This window comes from Dipodomys spectabilis, unplaced genomic scaffold (genome assembly GCF_019054845.1).
Source record: "Dipodomys spectabilis isolate Male_0828 unplaced genomic scaffold, ASM1905484v1 ptg000043l, whole genome shotgun sequence".
NCBI classification, from domain to species: Eukaryota; Metazoa; Chordata; class Mammalia; order Rodentia; family Heteromyidae; genus Dipodomys; species Dipodomys spectabilis.
Genome location: NW_024870720.1, coordinates 25,325,153 through 25,340,150, shown reverse-complemented (window position 1 = coordinate 25,340,150; position 14,998 = coordinate 25,325,153). Strand labels below are relative to the sequence as shown.

The window sequence follows — 14,998 nt, the reverse complement described above, 5'->3', positions numbered from 1 at the left end:
TCCCCCTTCACCAAAATTGTAAAAACAATGCAGTGTATTTTAATTGTATTGGATATAATAGTATAGCAGACACATTGTAAAGGCTGTGTTACTTTCATCTTTTTGCGGTGGTACTGGGTGTGAACTCAGAGCTTAATTTTTTCAGATGTTTAGCTTTCTAAAGGGCATTCTATGACTTAAGCTATGACTTTGACTTTATTCTTTGCTGGTTATTTGAAGGTAAATCTAGAGACGTTTCTACCATTTCCAGTTTTGAGCTGTGACTGTCAGGACCTAGCCTCCTGGGGTAGACAAGTTTACAGGCAGGAGCCATCAGCATTTAGCTCTGACTTCCATTTTCCTACAGATATTGAGCACCATAACATATAGTTTCTGAGCCATATTTTATCTTCCTTTGTTTTGAAAGGCAGTGTATTTTTGTATTTTTATTTGCTATAAAAATATACCTCTCACATATTGTTCTTATTAAATTTTGAACGAATACAATGTTGATACTGAGAGATGCAAAGATTTCTTAACTAGATAGCACATGCTAGATCTTAGGATGTAACACACATTTCACTCATTTTTTGATGCACTTATTTATTTTTTGTGTGCTGTATTACAAAAAGGATCACCACTAGTCCTGGCAGAAGCTCACCCATATCAGTGAGGTTTTTTTTAAATAATAGGGATACAAGTCACTTTACTTGCCATTGCAATACTTTCCTTCTATAACACCTTGGAATTACCCTTAATAATCATTCTCTACACATGCCCATTTTCACCTTACATACTGGAAAGAATCGTTTCAACACAAATCCCATGTACCTGTAATGCCTCAAAGAAACTAGAGCACCCTCTTATTGGGTCTAACATCCTAATACTGTTAGGTTTTTAAAAAGAGGTAGCCGAGTAAGAACAGCACCAGCACCCACGTGGTATTCAGGTAAGGGGTAGGTTTATTCAGTAGACCTGCTGGGACCAGGCAAGGTTGGCACTCCATTTGGCTGGCAAAAGAGAGAGCGCATCTGGCCCTGGATTAGGCCTTATATAGGGTAGGGGGCAGGGAAGGGTGTGCCCAGGTAAAGGGAAGGGGGATCAGGTGGGAGAAAGGTGTGGCCAAATCAGGTTAAGATATGACCTCAGCAGATGCGGATGTGACCTCTGCCAGTGTCCCAGTTGCCTAGGTAACGCAGGTACTGGGCGAGGTCTGTTCGCCATCCTGGAATGGACCTTACAAATACTAACAATAAAAATCACAGCAATGTTAGCAAATGTCTTTGAGAGTCTATCTGAAAAGATGAATAATTAAAATTATTCTAAATATGAGTACGTTACTTCTCATAATTCAAGAAGAATTCAATTATTTCTATTTTTCCATTTCTTAACTTTTCATTGTATAACAGCAAACAAATAAAAACTGAGACCTTTCAAAAAGGTTCATAAAAGGAAAAGGCAAGTCATAGAGTAATAATGGAACAAGTAAGTGAAAGGGTCAAGAAATAAAAGGAAGGCAAGTTGATAGCCAATGGCTGATGCCTGTGATTCTAGCTGTGATTCCAGAGCTGAGATCTGAGAATTGTGGTTTGACATCAAGCCAGGAAGAACAGTCCCTCAGACTCTGATCTCAACTTAACATTCAAAGAGCCAGAACTGGATCTGTGGCTCAAGTGGTAGAGTTCTTCCCCTGAGCAAAGAAAGCTCAAGGACAGTGTGAAGGCGCTGACTTCAAGCCCTAAGACCAGAACAATAAAAAAGGAGGCAAGGATCTTTTGTGGTTAAATAATAATTAACCCCAATAAATGATAAAGAGGGCCTTCATGAGAAAAAACTTCTTGATTAAATTATCTATCAATCTCTAAATTATGACACAATTCTAAACTTTGAACAACAGATGCATTAATAATTAAGCTTTTATATTGCTGTTGATTTTTTTCAATGATTCTACTTTTGTCTTCAGAAATTCTTGTGTTAACAGGATTTCTCTTTTTTTTATATTGGGAAAATACTATACAGAGGAGATACACTTACATGGGCAAGATAATCAGTACATTTCTTATCAAGTCTTTTTGCCTCCTCCTTTTTTTCCCCTTTCTACCCCTTTCCATCTCTCCCACCTCCACATAACACCCCACTCCCTACCAAAGTTGTAAAGTTTGTTTTTCGACATAACGACTTTAACAAGATTTTTCTAAATGGTTAAATCCAGGGCCATTAAGAAGTTCTTACCTTTCATACTACCATGTCTAAAAATACAGCAGAAGAAAAGCATTCCTTTTCTCTCAAAATTTTTATAGAATCATCTGTAGAAAACTTCAATATCTATATTTTCTAGTTCATATGATATATTTATATTAATTTGATTTACCTTTAGCTACAAAAAGAATCCTATGTGAGTTCCGGGAAGATGGCGGAGGAGAATCTGGAATCTGAACAAGCTCTTGCATAGAAAACAGTTTCAGAGTTCCAGTGAACAGTCCCAAGCCAGAGAATCACACCAAGTGTGCCATCACAGGACAGAGAGTTAGTCAAGAGAGGGGAAGCCAAGCAGACACATCTGAGCAGCTGCTGCTGCGGCGGCAGGGTCGCAGCGGGGACCGCAGCCGCGGCCATACCTGAGCGCTCACACAGAGAGTCCGGGACGAAGGAGCCAGACGCAGTGGGCGAGCAGATTCTACTCAACACCAGCAAGAACCGACAAGGAGCGGACAACTTCATCCTGCACTTTGCAGACCAGAGACGACCCAGGATCCAAGACTCGGCGTGAGTAGAAGCCCCACTTCCTCACTCCTTCCCAGGGAGCAGAGGAGGGAAGGCCACCCCTCCCCCCACCCAGCACCGGTGATCTCCATCTTGGATACTGACAAAGCTCGGAGGAGCGGCTAGCTCCAGCTCAGGCCTTGGAATAAAACGAGTCATTTAGCAGGTCACAAGAACTTAACGGCGAAGTGACCTCACAGACTCAGTTCCATCCAGGGAAAAGTCACCCAGCTCAGGCGCCAGCCATTGGAGTGGCTCTCCTCACCGGGTAACCAGAACCAGAGGCTGCCCCTCCCTCTAGCAGCCACCACAATCAATTGAAAAACAGAAACCCTGAGAATGGCTCCAGGCTGGGTGCTGTGAGTTTTTTTCACAAAATAGACCCACGGAAAAGCTACTGTTTGTTGAAAGGCCTCAACTCTACCCAGAACCTAGCCTCATCACTGCATCCCCCTCTTTTGTGATTCTCAAAGCAGATCACCCTCCCAGTAAACTAACCTGGGAGGGGGATCTCAAAATCTTGGGTAAAGCAGAGCATTTTTCTGCCTGTTCCAACAAACTGACTTAAGAAACCAATCAAGCCACAGGACCTCAAGCTGACCAGAGACTCCAACCAGACTCTGCTTACAGACTAAAGGGAGACACAGGACTCTTCCCACCCCTCCCCCCCCCCCCAAAAAAAATCGAAGAACTTTCTTTTTTTCTTCTTCTTTTCTTGTTTTCTTTTTTTTTTGTTTTGTTTTTTTTTTTCATTTTTTGTTACCTTATATATATAAAAAATTTTTTTTCCTTTTCTAAAACTTTTATTAATCTTTAATTTTTGCCTCTTCTGAAAAAATAATTGTTTTCCAGTAAATGTTTTTTTTATTTTCTTTTCTCCTCTTATAATTTTTATTTTAGGAATACGTGAATGTGTGTTTTCCTTTCTTTTCTTGTCTTCTTTCTCTTTTTCTTTCATTCTTAATTATCTTTTTGTTTTTTTTCTAGCTCTACTGAACTTCTGATCTTTTCTTCTCACTTTCCTATCTTTTCCATCTTTTCGTCTTTGTTCTTCTTTATGTGACTTAACTCTTGTCCTGCACATCCTCAGATAAACCCGTAGTTAACCAGTAGACCCTATCCCCCATTGTGTACACACTTAATCCACAAACTTATTACTCAATTCAAAACCTCTGAGACTTAAATTCATTAATAGCAGTACTAACTCTTTATACCTATATAATATTTTAAGCATTTTTTTAAAGTTTTTCACATCTCCTCTATGTCCCTCCCTTTCTCTCAACATATTCATATTCCTCTATAAATAGATGGTCTTTTAATCTCTAAAATAACATTAATTTTTACGTTTCTATTTTTCTTTCTGGTCTCTTTTCATTCCCCTTTCCCTTTCTTCTTTTTCTCTCTCTCTCTACTTGCATCCTACCCAACCTATTTCCTGCACTGTGATTAGGATATAGTTAACTCTCCCTGTGCCTCCCCACACTAATCTATTCCTATTTTTTACCCACATCTCTCCCTAACCCTAATAATTTCTGGTTTTCCAAATTATTCTCAGCGGTTCGAAGCCCTTTAACATATAGTTGTTTGATGTCGAATAGATGTATCTGTTGAACTAGATTGTATCTGTAGACTATTGACTGTACAAATGCAAACTTTGGTTGATGGTTGCCTTAAGATAGTGTTCTAGCACAAAACTGGTGCTATCCTCATCTCAAATGGGCAGAGTAAGCCGGAAAAACACAAGAAAAATGGCAAATTCGGGTATCTCAATTCCCAATCTTGATAATCAGGGGTTAGAACAGATAATGAATAATCCAGAGGAGAGTTCCCAAACAGCTCTACAAACACTGCTGGCAAACATGATAAATGAAAAGTTTGACAATGTACAAAGGACTCTGTATGAGCGTGACAGGGAGAGAGAGGAGGCATCCCAGAAGTTTATACAGGAATATCATAAGCGTGAGGAAGCTACTCAAAAACTGATACAGGATTTGCATGAACAACTTGAGAATACTCAAAGAGAAAGGGAGGAATGGCGTGAGCAGGCTGAGAACACTCAAAGAGATCTGCAGGAATCCCACGAACGGGAGGAAGCTAATCAAAGAGTAATACAGGAATTGAGAGACCAGGTAGAGAACACACAAAGATCACTAAAGGCATTCATGGAATCCATTAACAAAGAGCTGAAGGAAGTCAGGGAGACCACAAAGGGAATGCTAAATGGAACCCAACAGAAGGAATGGGAGCCCAAAGAAACCATAACCAATCAACTAAGTGATTTGAGGACAAACACTGAACACCAAATTAAGGAAGTAAAGAAATTCATACAAGACCTAAAACAGAGCTTCAACAAAGAACTTGAAGCCATCAAAGCTGACCAACTAGAAGGAAAAGAGATAAAAAACAAAGTAGAGAGTCTTGACAGCAGGTTAGACCATGCAGAAGATCGAATCTCAGGGATTGAAGACAGCCTAGATATTATAGAGAAAGAACATACAACCATCCAAGACAAGTCCAAGAAATATGATAGATCTATCCAACACCTGGAAGACACCATCAGAAGGCCTAATCTAAGGATAATGGGTGTAGAGGAGCACCTAGAAACAGAAGTTAATGGTCTAGGAAATTTGTTTAACAGGATCCTAGCAGAGAACTTCCCAAACATGCAAAAAGATAGGCCTGTCCAGATACAAGAAGCCTTTAGAACCCCAAATAGACCAGACCAGAATAGGACATCCCACCGCCACATTATAATCCACACAGGATCAACTCAGAACAAGGAAAAGATCCTTAAAGCTGTCAGAGAGAAAAGGGTAATCACTTATAAAGGGAAACCAATTAGAATCACCTCAGATTTCTCAGCAGAGACAATCAAAGCAAGAAGAGCCTGGAATGATGTATGCCATGCCCTAAAAACAAACAACAAACTATCAACCAAGAATACTGTACCCAGCTAAACTCTCCTTCATAACCGAAGGCCAAATAAAAACCTTCCATAGCAAAGAAAAATTGAAACAATACATCTCCACCAAACCAGCCCTACAAAAGATTCTTAAAGATGTCCTACACATAGAAAACCAACAAGACCGCAATAAAGGCCAAGAAACTGCACCCAAACTGAGAATCCAAGAACCATAGGAAGAACCCAGTTTTCGCAGCCCCCAAGAAGGTAGATAACATGGCAGGAACTCCCAAATACCTCTCAGTCCTATCTCTTAATGTTAATGGACTGAACTCTCCAATTAAGCGACACAGACTGTCTAGTTGGATTAAAAAACAAGACCCTTCTATCTGCTGCCTGCTGGAGTCACATCTTGCCCGTAAAAACAAACACATTTTCAATGTTAAAGGCTGGAACAAAATCTACCAAGCAAACGGACCGCATAAACAGGCGGGAGTTGCAATCCTAATATCAGATAAAATAGACTTCAAATTAAAATTCGTGAAAAGAGATAAAGAAGGTCACTACATACTAATTAAAGGATCTCTCCTTCAGGAGGATATTACAATTCTAAATATCTATTCACCAAACAATGGAGCACCCAAATTTATCAAAGAAACACTACTTTCCCTCAAATCCCATATAGATCCAAAGACATTAATTGTTGGGGATTTTAACACACCACTCTCCCCACTAGATAGATCAACTCGGCAAAAACTCAACAGAGAAACCACAGATCTAAACAGCTGCATAGATCAACTAGACTTAACAGACATTTACCGAACATTTCACCCAGCAGCATCAGAATACACGTTTTTCTCAGCAGCACATGGAACGTTTTCTAAAATAGACCACATTTTAGGCCACAAAGCAAACTTGTCTAAATTCAGAAACATTGAAGTTATACCTTGCATTCTCTCTGACCACCAGGGAATAAAATTAGAACTCAACACCAAAAGCCACCAAAGAAAGTCTGGTATCACATGGAGGCTGAACAACACACTGCTGAATCATGAGTGGGTCATGGAAGAGATTAGAAAGGAAATTCAAATGTTCATGCTATTCAACAAAAATGAACACACAAAATACCAGCTCCTCTGGGACACAGCAAAGGCAGTACTCAGAGGCAAGTTTATAGCTCTGAGCTCCTACATCAACAAATTGGAGAGATCTGAAACTAGCAATTTAATGACGCATCTAAACCTCCTTGAAAAAGAGCAGCAAGATAAACCCCAATCCAGTAGATGGAAAGAAATAATCAAAATTAAATCAGAATTAAATGAATTAGAATCCAAAAAAACTATAGAAAGAATCAACAAAACAAAGAGTTGGTTCTTTGAAAAACTTAACAAAATTGACAGACCCTTAGCAAATCTTATCAGAAAAAGAAGAGAACACACCCAAATTAATAAACTCAGAGATGAGAATGGAAACATCACCACGGAAACAACGAAGATTCAGAACATTATAAGGGAATACTTCTCAAAACTTTATGCTAATAAGTTTGAGAACTTGACAGAAATGGACCTCTTCCTAGCAAATATTGACATGCCAAATCTAAACCAAGATGAGTTAAACTATCTTAACAGGCCCATATCAAGCATTGAAATAGAAACAGCAATAAGAGACCTCCCAGCTAAGAAAAGTCCAGGACCAGATGGTTTTACAGCGGAATTTTACAAGGCCTTCAAACAGAGCTCACACCAATTCTCCTCCAACTCTTCAATGAAATTGAAAGAGAAAGCTCACTACCGAACACATTCTATGAAGCCATCATAACCCTCATCCCAAAACCAGGCAAGGACTCATCAAAGAAAGAGAACTATAGACCCATTTCTTTGATGAACATTGATGCAAAACTTCTCAACAAAATTTTGGCCAACCGACTTCAACAATTCATCCAAAAAATCATACACCACGATCAAACAGGATTCATTTCAGGGATGCAAATCTGGTTCAATATACACAAATCAATTAATATTATTCATCACATCAACAGGAGCAAGAATAAGAACCACATGGTTATCTCAATAGACGCAGAAAAGCATTCGAAAGATCCAACACCCCTTCCTGATGATGGTTTTGGAAAAATTAGGAATCCATGGAACATTCCTCAATACAATAAAGGCTGTATATGACAAACCTACAGCCAGCATTATACTCAATGGTGAAAAACTAAAGCCATTTCCTCTTAACTCAGGAATAAGACAAGGATGCCCACTCTCTCCACTTCTCTTCAATCTAGTATTAGAATGCCTAGCTACAGCAATAAGACAAGATGCAGACAAAAAGGGGATCCAAATAGGGAAAGAAGAAATAAAACTCTCCCTCTTTGCAGATGACATGATCTTGTATTTAAAGAATCCCATAGACTCCACTCCCAAATTACTCAAGCTGATTCAAAACTTTGGCAAAGTAGCAGGTTATAAAATTAACCCCCAAAAATCGATGGCTTTTCTGTATGCCAACAATGAGAAAAGTGTGGCTGAAATTAGGAAAGCAACTCCATTTGTAATAGCCCCACAAAAAATAAAATACCTAGGAATTAACTTAACTAAAGAAGTGAAGGACCTCTATGATGAAAACTTTAAAATCTTGAAAAAGGAAATCAACACAGAACTTAAAAAATGGCAAAACCTCCCATGCTCCCGGATTGGAAAGATTAACATTGTGAAAATGGCAATACTTCCCAAGGCTATCTACAAATTCAACGCAATACCTATCAAAATTCCACCCTCATCTTCAAGGAAATAGAAGAGGCAATCCAAAAATTCATATGGAACAATAAAAGACCCCGAATAGCAAAAACGCTCCTCAACGGAAAGAACACTGCTGGAGGAATATCAGTACCAAATTTCAAACTCTACTATAAAGCCATAGTAATCAAAACAGCTTGGTATTGGCATAAGAACAGACCTCAGGACCAATGGAATAGAATTGAAAACCCAGAAATGACCCTACAGACCTATAGCCATCTAATCTTCGATAAGGGAGCTAAAACAATAGAATGGAAGACAGACAGCCTCTTCAGTAAATGGTGCTGGCAAAACTGGTTAACTACATGTAGAAAACTAAAGCTAAATCCTTATATATCACCCTGCACCAGAATCAACTCCAAATGGATCAAAGACCTTGAACTCAAAGCAGACACTCTGAAAACATTACAGGATGGAATAGGAGAAACCCTGGGTCTCCTTGGCTCAGGCCGAAATTTTCTGAATAGAGACCTGGAAACAAAACAAATCAAAGAAAGGTTGGACAAATGGGATTGTATAAGGTTGCAGAGCTTCTGCAGGGCAAATGACATAGCTAGCAAGATCAATAGAAAGCCCACGGATTGGGAGAAGATCTTTACTAGCCATACAACGGACAAGGGTCTCATATCTAAAATATACTTGGAACTCAAAAAATTAAACCACCCAACAACAAATCCTCAAAGAAACGACTGCCCAATAAGTAAGTGGGCGAAAGACTTAAAGAGAAGCTTCTCTGAAGAAGAAAGAAGGATGGCCAATAGACACATGAAGAAATGTTCAACATCCCTAGCCATAAAAGAAATGTAAATCAAAACAACATTGAGATATCACCTCACTCCAGTTAGGACAGCAAAAATCAAGAACTCTAACAACAGATGCTGGAGGGGATGTGGACAGAAAGGAACCTTACTTCATTGTTGGTGGGAATGTAAACTTGTTCAACCACTTTGGAAAGCAGTATGGAGGTTCCTCAAAAGACACCACATAGAGCTCCCCAATGACCCAACAATCCCACTTTTGGGCATTTACCCAAATGATCACAAACAAGGCCACACTAAAGCTACCAGCACAACTATGTTTATTGCAGCATTATTTACCATAGCTGAGATATGGAACCAACCCAGATGCCCCTCAGTAGATGAATGGATCAAGAAGATGTGGTATATATACACAATGGAATTCTATGCCTCCATCAGGAAGAATGACATTGCCCCATTTGTTAGGAAATGGACAGGCTTGGAAAAAATTATATTAAGTGAAGTAAGCCAGGCCCAAAGAAACATAGGTCCCATGGTTTCCCTTATTTGCAATATCTAGTATAGGTATGAGTCAAGAGGAAAAAGTCAGAGAATGTGATGTTAGGAAAACGAACCCTCAAATATGTATTTTAATGTTTTTGTTTCTTTCATGCATGTGTTTCTAACGCATTTATAATATTATTTCCTTGTTGCTTTGTATGTCCCTCCCCCACAGTGTAACCCCCGCTTTCACTATATTTGATGTCAGTATAACATGTGGAGGAGACGGGGACAAACAAGTCGTTTAAGGATTCAGGTGGACCTGTTGCAACAATGAGAATTACAAAATGTCATGTCAAAACCAGCTTTACAATGTTGGTGGTGGGGCGGGGAAGGGGGGTATGATTGGGTGGGGGGGAGGGGGGAGGCTGGGAAGGGAGGTGAAGGGTAAACAAAGGAGGAGGCTGCAATGCTTGGTAAGAAATGTATGCATTTTCCTGCCCATGTAATTGTAACCCCTCTGTACAGTATGGTCTCCAATAAAATAAAATAAAATTAAAAAAAAAAAGAAATAGGTTGGGTAGAATGATAATAGAGAGAGAAAAAAAGAGAGAGAAAAAGAAGAGACAAGAAAAAAATAGAAAAGCAAAAATTAAAAATTTAAAAAATGAAACACTTAAAATTATGCAAATTTAAAAATGTACTATTCAGAGAAGAACAGGGATAGGCTAAGTGAAGGGGAGGGATAGAAAGGAGATGTGAAAAACTTAAAAATGTTTAAAATATTATATAGATATAAAGAAGTAGTACTGCTCTTAAGGAATTTAAGTCTAAGACGTTTTGAATTGAGTAATACATTTCTGGATTAAGTGTGTACACAATGGAGGATAAGGTCTAATAATCGACTATGGGTATATTTGAAGATGAGCAGAACAGCAATTAAGTCACAAAAAGAACGAAAGAGAAGAAAAAGTGAAAAGAATGAGAAAGAAAGAACAAAATAGATGAAAAAGGTCAGTAGAGCTAAACAAAAAAAAGAAAAATACAAAGAAAGAAAAAAGCACACACACATATACCCCTAAAATAAAAATTATAAGAAGAAAAAAAAAGTTAATAGAAAACAATTTTTTAAGTTAAAAATTTTAAAAAGTTAAAAAAAATTTATAAAAGGTACCAAAAGAGAGTTCTTTGATTTTTTTGTGGGGGATGGGAAGATCTTGTTTCTCCCTTGTGTCCATAACCAGTCTCTTGTTGGAGTCTCTGGTCAGCTTGTGGTGTTTGATTTTCCTGTGGCCTGGTTGGTTTCTTAAGTCAGTTTGTTTGAGCAAACAGAAAAATGCTCTGCTTTACCCAGGATTTTGTGATCCTCCTCCCAGCCTAGTTCTATGGGAGGGAGATCTGCTTTGAATATCTCAAAAGAGGAAGATGGCTGTTTCCTCTAGTTTGAAGATGCAGTGATAAGGCTAAGGTTCTGGGTAGAGTTGAGGTCTTTCAGCAAACAGCAGCTTTTTCCTGAGGGGCTGGCTTGTGAGACACTCTCAGGCACAGAGTCCAGCCTGGAGCCATTCTCAGGGTTTATGTTTACTGAATTTCAATTGATTGTCCAGGCTGCAGAAGGGAGGGGCAGCCTCTGTCTCTGTTTACCTAGTGAAGAAAGCCACTCCTGGGGCTGCCAGAGCTTGCTAGATGGATTCTAAACTTCCAAAGATAGTCAAGAAGTTTAATAAATAGTGCTTTGCCACATCAATTAATGATATATTTTCTGGTTCTATGAAGTAGGTAAAACAAATATCCACCAAAGGTGGGGCCCAAACAAAGTCACTACTGCAGTGCAGGTTTGATGGAGGTAAACACTGAATAGAGCAGAATCTTTTCCACTGGGAGTGTTAAGCGAACAAAGCAAAGGAACAGGTATACATTTCCCTTGCTCCTAGGGTCCATTTACAACATCACACTTTAGTAAAGTTAGTTTAAAAGCCATTTCCAATTCACACTGGCACCAGTGTGGAACCTGGCTGCCTTCCCATGTTCTCACTATGGCATGTCTTTCTTAATGGAGAACTGAAACTTTGAGAAAAACCATGGCATTGACAGACTTATCACATGAACTCTGTGCTTTTGGATACTGGAGTCAATACTGAAAGGTCTCTGAATTGATAATTTATGAACTTATGCATAAAATATGGCACACAGCAAAATGGAGAATATTTTTTGCCAGATTAACCATCACTATAGCAACCAAAGTCATTTTCAATGGCATATATACCTCAACTGATACTTCAGAAATGCAGCTAGAGGGATTATCAGAAACAACTTCTCAGCAATCAGTAGGAAAATGTAAAACAACTAGATCTATTTCTGGACAGATAACCTACTAAATTGGTTTCTAAATATGTGGGAAACATGGACAAGACCAATAACATATGGTAGAGATACCAAACAAAGAGAAGACTAGGACCAGCTAACTCCACTGCTGAATTGTGCCAAAGTTCTCAAGAATTAACCCTGTGTCTTCTCAAGCCATGACCATGCGGCATGTGTTGGAATATTTTCCCTTTCATCTTGATTTCTTCACTTGGGTCTCCCCTCTTGTTTCCTCATCAGTCCAGATAATGGTTTCTGAAGTATATTTTTTAAATGAGCTAACTTTTTATTAACCCTATATCTTTCAGTCTGTAAGTTATTTTGTTTCTGGTCATTGCTGTTTCTTGCTTTTATTCATTTGAGGTTTGCTTGGTGCATTCTTTTCTAGTTTCCTGATTGGCATTTTGTAGTGTATTTTTTAAACTCCCTCTTCTAGTTCCTCCTTCATGTTAAGTTCCCTCTATGTCTATGTTTGCTCCATTTCACTGCATGTGAATCAAGAATATGTTAATTTCACCTTAGGTTCCTTAATTGTGAAATCCTTTGCTCAAGAAATTTTCTTTCATTTCTCTGTTATGGGTACTTTCAAATTTTTCTGTTTTTAAATTTCTAATTTTTTCCTGTGTGGTTAAGAAAATATATTTTATTGATGATTTTTCATATTTGTTTTGTATCTGCCAGTTAGCTTATCATAGAGAATTTTTCTTATGCTAATGAAAGGAATGTTCATGATGGCACCCGTAAATGAATGTGTTATCTTTTGCTAGTTCAGCTTCCTCTGTTGTATAATTTAATTCTCATATTTCTTTGTTGATTTTTTGGCTGCATTATCTGTCCGTTAATAAATTTGGATGCTTAGTCTCCTAAGCTTTATTTAGTATCAGTATAGTGGTATTAGGTTAATAATGTTTTATTCATAGAGTGGTTGGATTGGGGCTATATATTGAGAATTAGCATTTCTCTTTTGTTTGCACTGATCCATTTATCATTATGAAATGACCTCCTTTGTAGTGTTTCATGGATTTTTACCTACTGTAGGGCACATGAGCAGCAAAGATGGCACTGAGAGGGAGTAGAGTGGACTGAGGCCAATTTGCCTTACGTTCAGTGTGTAACCAGCCCATGAAAGCTTAGGTGCTTTCATGGTGCGACCTTGATAGTAATTGGTTCCTCTTCCTCCCCTGACATGCCACCCGCTCTTTTCGGCTTTAAAAATGGCTGCTTTCTGTTAATAAACAAGTTTTCTTCCTGCTTGATTTGGCTCGCTGCTGTGTCTGATTGTCTCCCAGGCTGAGGGAGGCTGGGGAACGGGAGAGCACTGCACTTACCTTTCCTTGGACCCTGTCCGTCTTTCGTGAGACAGACGAAGACCCAACAACCTACTGTCTATTTTGTCTTCATTAGTGTAAATACTCTTATTTTCTTCTGTTATAAATTTCTGTGTACACCTTTCATTACTTCTTCACTTTCACTCCATATGGGTTCTTACAGCTGACATTGTGTATTGTATTATATTTGTTGTTAACCTAAGCAGTGTGTAGGTTTTTCAGTAAGGAAGATTACCATTGCATTCAAGGTGTTTCTGCTTCTCTTACTTTTCTTTCTTGGGATTGCTTAGTTTTTGTAATGATCATGTTATGATGATTCTCCTTTTTTTCTTTTGTATATTTTACTTTATTCTTCTGTGTCTGTGTCGATATGAAGGTAGCTATCATACTTTTCTTTCAAGATAAGATTTTTTTAAGCATTATTTGTAGGATTTGTTTATTGGTAGTTAGTTCATATCATTTTTGCTAGTTTGAACAATACTTTATTCTTCTTAATTTATAAGGGAATATATATACACACATGCACACACGCATGCATGTATAGATATATAGAGACAGAGACAGATTTCTCAGGTTTGGTATGAGCTTTTCAGGAATTTGAATATATCAACCCCTGTCTTCTCTGATGTAAAGTTACTGCTGAGTATCATACACAAAAACATGTCCTTAATATATTGAAATGTTGTTATAATACAGCTTGTTTTGATTTTATGATCATTTGCTGGTCTTTTCTTTTATTTGACTATATTCTCATGTGCCTTGGCAAGCATAAATTTTGTTCAAACCCATTAAAGTTCCATTAAGCCTTCTAAACATCTATATCTCACTGAGTTTCTTTACATTTATTATTCTGAACAGTTTTTAGCCACTCATTAATTTCATTAAGATTTCTTTAAATTTTTTTCCAAGAACGTACTGTGTTCCCTTTGAATGATCACAGAATCTTCTCTTTTTTACATGTATCTTGTGTCCCTACATTGGCATTTCTGCACGTGGAAGATTAATTGTAAAGCCATTATATAGGATCATTTCCATAGTAAAATACTTCATTGTTATATCTTTGGGAATTGGCCACATCAGATGTATCTGCTTTAATGACAATGGTGGTGTTGGTGTTGGGTGTTCATGTAGTGTCAACTCAGATTAGCAACTGTAGGCAATGACTGTGAGCTCTGGGTGTCTCAGTGGCTTCTTTTGTAGGTATAGGACATAATATTGCAGCTGAGCTCTGGGTTAACATAGTTGCTTCAAGCATCTAAACTGCACTTAATCAGCTTCCCAGCTTCTTCCTGGGGCTGAAAATGAGTGAGAGGGGCCAATATTTGCTTCCTAGGCCTGATCAAGTAAGCTGTGCATTGTGAGAATATATCTTCCTGGGTCACATCAGGATATGCGATGCCACTTGGCTGCTTCATGAGAACTTCAACAGGCTCGCTCACTCAGGCTCAGAGGTTTGCTGTTGTGGATAGCATGAAGAGAGGGGCAGAGTCACCTGCCTACTTCAAATGGCCAGTATTTGATAACCAGTTCAGCATTGTGCCACACCATGTCCTGTGGAGCCTGGGTGAGAGATTGCATTAGACAAAGAGCTTCAAGGAAGCATGCCTGCAGGAAGGGGGTATTGGTTCA

At 38.5% G+C, this 14,998-nt stretch overlaps 1 protein-coding gene across 1 annotated transcript in view; it reads left to right on the top strand.

The window, feature by feature from the left end:
* Positions 1 to 14,998, top strand: part of LOC122106621 (UDP-glucuronosyltransferase 2B17-like) — an 86,570-nt gene that overhangs the window by 40,736 nt on the left and 30,836 nt on the right. The gene's annotated exons all lie outside the window — the stretch shown is intronic.